The 5,335-nt window shown below is 37.4% G+C and overlaps 1 long non-coding RNA gene across 2 annotated transcripts; it reads left to right on the forward strand.

Annotated features, from left to right (window-relative positions):
* Positions 1–265: 265 nt before the first annotated feature.
* On the forward strand, positions 266–1,751 carry LOC144375178 (uncharacterized). Of its 2 annotated transcripts, XR_013434666.1 has the most exons (3): positions 266–489; positions 722–743; positions 1,488–1,751. It is a non-coding gene; the product is annotated as an uncharacterized LOC144375178 (long non-coding RNA). The 2 variants fall into 2 exon arrangements; XR_013434665.1 differs by lacking the exon at positions 722–743.
* Positions 1,752–5,335: the final 3,584 nt, after the last annotated feature.

The raw sequence follows: 5,335 nt of genomic DNA on the forward strand, positions 1-5,335 counted from the left end.
AAAAAAGCCTGTATTGAAAAATTCCAAATGATACACTTTCCCCCTTTAATTTGTATCATTTTCTTAGAATATATTTTTAAAAGTGAGATTTCTAAGCCACAGGAGATAAAATTTAAATCCTCTCTCTGTTTTTATCTATGTCTCTGCATCTTTCTCTTTCTATGTATGTGTACATTATGTTGCCTTTTGAAAGAGTTTATTGATTAAACTGTCACCAACTAAGGTTTGCCAACTGGGTGGGGGAAGCAAGACGTTAGGGCAGGTGGTTTGGGTCTTTTTGTGTGAGAAGAGGTAGGAGGGGAAGTACAAGTTCTGTCCAGGGATTTGCTGACAACGAAACTTAGTGAAGCTGAAATTCTGCTGTGAAGTTCAAGCAGAGGCACAAATGGAATCTGGAAGCAAGAAAAACAAAGGGTCAAAAGTCTGGTAGACACTTAAAGATTAAAGAAACTTTGAGGGCAGAGGAGCCAAAAGGATATGAAGTACAAGGTAATTTCAGCCAATGCTTTGCAGTGTGTGTGGGTTGGGGGGGCGGGGAAGACTGCGTGGGACTGATGCACTGAGAATATTGCAGACATGCGTGATGACGCTGGATTCAGTGATAATTAAAACTTAATTTATTTTTCACTGCCTGTAGGATACTGTCTTAAGCTTTTCATAGATTTTCTCATCTCATCTTCCTTTCAATATTAACATGTGCCATTATTGCTCCCCTTTTCAGCTGAGAACACCAACACTTGGAGGTGAGTGGTCAAGTGACTTTCCCAAAGTCACATAGGGGTTGGTCATGGAGCTGAGATTAAAATCCTGGTGATCTCATGCCTGAGTTCTTTCCGAGTGGGCTCCCTGCTCCTGCAGGAGTTTCTCCTTTTGTAAATGAAGTGTGGGTAAATATATACCACATTCTTCTTTTAATTTATATTTCTCTGGTTTCTGGTCTTGTTTAATATTTGAATACAAAACATTTTAACATAAGTACTGGAATGTGGATGATAGGATCATTTGCACATTTGGAAAATATACTCACAGACCAGGAGGTGAACATGTTCTAAATTAGGATGGAGACAGCGTAAAACTGAGAGAAGACATTCAATATTTAAATTAAAAAAATGTTTGCCTAACATCGACACTTTCTAGATTATGGGTATTTGTTGTAAATATTCCATCTTTAGAAATGGAAAGGAACACAGTCATGGCTTATTATTCCACTGCATCAACACATTGTGCATGGAGACATATCTCTTCAAATATAATCACTAGAGAAAAGATCGTCTTTGGGGTTGAAATTAGGTCTCTCTTCAGGAAATCTGTGGATGTTCTGCCCTAAAACTCTATATTCAAGTCCCTAGCTGTTCATGTGCCTCGTCCAACAGAGATGGGAGGAAGATGCTTTGGTGGCTTGGAGAGTCTTTGGTTTTGAAGTGCCTTGGGAATTTGTTTTTCTTTTTATTGAGGACTTTTTAAATGAAACTTTTTTTTTTGCCTAGGTTAATACTGAAAGGATTTCCGATTTCATCTTCTACACAGGCAGAAATTGGAAGATGTTTCTCTTATTCTTACAATGAGGAAAAGCTGAACAAGCTGAAAACTAATGAATCTTCTTGGACTTATGGAATAAGGTTGCAGGGCAAACCACCACCCTGGAATTTGGAGAGAAAGGTGCCTTTAGAGATAACACAAATGAGAGACACAAATGAGAGCTTCTTACTAGGACTGGGAGATACTGGAACTATAAAGTAATATCTAAGCTACTAGTGAGAACTTTGGTGGTAATTTTTCCAAATTGTTGGAGATGAAACATGGACCAGCATAAGAGGGAGAAATTACTGGGGAATGCAGTCTCAGAAGGACTCTACAATTTTGTGGGTTTTAACTCCAAGGTTCTCACTGGTGAATATCTGAGGACTATCTCCTATGGCTCTGGCAGAGGGAGAGTAATAACTATGAAATATGCCCATAGTCTTCATAACAAATACTCTTCAGAGGTCAAGATTTTGCCATGGCCTTATTGTACCTGGAGAAAGCACATTCTAGCTCTGTCTAGCCTTCCTGTCTCATCTAAGTGGAGGAAACAGTCAGCAGAGCTCAGGGCTTTAAGGACATAGACTAGAATTTTCACAGCTAGGGAAGACAGAGGAATAAAGCTGAACTGCTGGAGAGACACTTGTGAAGGTCACAGAATTGTCACATGCCACTAAAATATTAAGATTTAATCAGATTATAGAGCAATCCCTTTCCACTCACCTTACTAGCACACCAGGTATCCAGTCTACTAACAGCAGATTATAGCCCAAAGCACTATAAGACATAGGCTCTCTCTGAGAAGGAGGATTTAGGGAAGCTCAGAGTCAAGAAGGAACAAAAACAAGGACCATAGGGGGAATTTCAGCCTCTAGCACCTAGGACTACAGCAAACAGTACACATAGCCCAGTTCTTACCTAGATTACCATAAATCTCCACACTTAAACTCTACATAATTTAGTTCTTATTACCTGATCCAAGGCATCTAGATTTCAACACAAAATTACAAGGCATCCATACTGAAGACAAGAAACACACACACACACACACACACACACACACACACACACACACACACTACACCACACTTATACTCAGAACCCAATTCAAATATGACACCCAATTATCAGATAGGAAATTTCAGATAACTATGATTTATATGCTATGAGCTTTAATAAGAAAAACATGCAACTTTTTGACAACATACAACTTTGATTAATACAATGGCTAATATAATCATTAATATATAATATAAATCTAATATAATAATTAATATTAAAAGTTCAGACTTTAAGAAATAATCAAAAGGAAATTCTATAAACTAAAAATATTGTAACAAAAATGAAGAATGTATTTGATGAGCTCATTGGCAAGCTAGACATAGCTGAAGAAAGAATCAGTCAAAGTTTGTCAGTAAAAACTTGCCAAAATGATGTGCAACCCCTCCGCCCATAAAATACCAAGAAAATAAAAACTCAAACCAAAACAGAGAACAGAATATTCAAGAACTGAGGGACAGTTTCCTAAACTGTAATATTTGTGTAATTAGGATGTCAGATAAAAGAGAATAGAAGAAATATTTGAAACCACAATTACTGGAAACTTTCAAAAATAAACAAGAGACTACAAACTACAGATCCAGGAAACTCAGAGAACACCAAACAGGTTAAATGACTGAAGAAACCTCACTTAAGTGTATCATACTCAAATTGCATACAGCTAAAGATGAAGAGAGAACCTTGAAAGAAGGTGGTGGGTAGGGCCAGGGACCATCTACCTATAGCAAAACAAGGATAAGAATAACACGAATAGATTTCTAATCTGATGGCAGGCAAGCAAGAAGAGTGGAACAAAATATTTAAAGTACTAAGAACCTCCTCTCCCCCACCTAGAATTCTATAGTCAGCGAAATTCTCTTTCTAAAGTAAAAGAGAAATATTTCTTTAGACCAAAGAAGCTGAGGAGATTCATTACTACCAGATCTCCTTTGCAAGAAATGTTAACAAAAGTTTTCAGGAAGAAGGACCATGATATATATCAGAATCTGGATCTACATAAAGACAAGAGGAGTGTTGGAGAAGGAATAAATGAAAGTAACATAAAATAATGTTTTCTTATTCTTGCTTTTTGGGAAGGTTGCTGGAGATTAAACCTAAGGCCTTGTGCATGCTAAGTAGGAGTTCTACAAATGAGCTACATTCTTATCCCTCTTATTCATAATGAAACTAAAAGAGAATACTTGAAGTAATAATAGTGACACTTATTAGGTAATTATCAACAAATGGATAATTGAAATGAGTTTTAGCTATATCATAAGGGACTGGGTAGAGGAATAGTCTGGACTACTTACAAATTTTGTGTGTGTTTGTGTGTCGGGGGCGGCGTGGTCAGAAATCCAGAGGACAATTTTCTCACTGACAACTGGACCCTGCAGATTAACTGTTCCAATGGCTCTTAAGGTGTGCTCCCTGGTCCAGCAACATCAACAGCACCTGAAGACTTGTTAGAGAAGTAAATTCCTGGGTTCCACCTATTGAAGCAGAAGCTCTGGGGGTGTGGTCCAGCAATCTGTGTGTATCACTTTAAGTAATTAATTTGTATCAGGGATTGAACACAGGGTGCTTAGCCACTGAGCTACATCCTATCCTGTTTTATTTTTACTTATTTTTAAATTAGAACTTTATAGTTATGTATGGTAGTTGGGTTCATCCCAACAAACTCCTTTTTTTTCTCTGCCCTTCTTCTTTCCCTCCCCTGTTCTCCTTCCTTTACTAAATTTCCTTTTGTTTGTTTATTTATTTATATTTTATTGGTTATTTTTACTTATACATAAAGGTGAAATTCCCTGTGGCATATTTATACATGCACATAACATGATTTTTAAAGACTTCATTCTACATTGCCTCCCCTTACCTATCCCTTCACTCTGCCTCTCGATCTCCTTCTACGTTACCGACCTTCCCTTTATCTTGAGGTATCCTATGCTTTTGTGTTTATTACTTTCCAGGTGATTCTGATGCACATTCAGGTTTGAGAACCTCCACTGTCAGGATGCTAATGTGAATTTGGCCATAGATCACATTCTGGGCCTTTTCCAAGAACAAGTATTCATTTTTAGACATATTCATCCTGAGACTGCTGACTATATAAGTATGCATTTATTTATTTATAGGCATTTATTTATTTATTTTTAAAGTATTTTAGTTGTAGATGGACACAATACTTTTATTTTATTTATTTATTTTTATGTGGTGCTGAGGATTGAACTCAGTGCCTCACATGTGCTAGGTAAGCACTCTACCACTGAGCCACAACCCCAGCCCTAGATGTGCATTTATTTTCCTAGTCAAACTATAAGCTCCTAGAGTGCTAGGTCCATGTCTCATTTTCTGGAAATCTCCTAAACCTTCTGAAGGGTTTTGTCTAAGGTAAAATCATCACTATTGCCTGGAACATGTCATCAGTTGTCACTTGGTACTAAACCAGATACTCTGCATTTTAACATGAATCCCTGACTATGTCAACTAATTGAGCAACCTTGTAATGAAATTGCTCATTAAAAAGAACAATCCCTGAGAACTGAGTTTAAAAAATTACTTCCGATTTTATCAAGAGTGTCTTAGACTCGGGTTCAGGACCACGTGGGGATACCTGGAAAAGACTCAGAGGAAGTTTCCTTCTAAAGACATGGACCTAGAAAAAAATAAAACATCCGGAACTGAGGAGATGTGGTTTGGAGGATACAGATGTGTTTGTTGCTCTAGTTTGTATCCAAGTCTTTCCTCCTTGGATTTCATAGAAGTGAGCATCCCT

The sequence above is a fragment of the Ictidomys tridecemlineatus genome, chromosome 1, assembly GCF_052094955.1.
Source record: "Ictidomys tridecemlineatus isolate mIctTri1 chromosome 1, mIctTri1.hap1, whole genome shotgun sequence".
Classification (NCBI taxonomy): Eukaryota; Metazoa; Chordata; class Mammalia; order Rodentia; family Sciuridae; genus Ictidomys; species Ictidomys tridecemlineatus.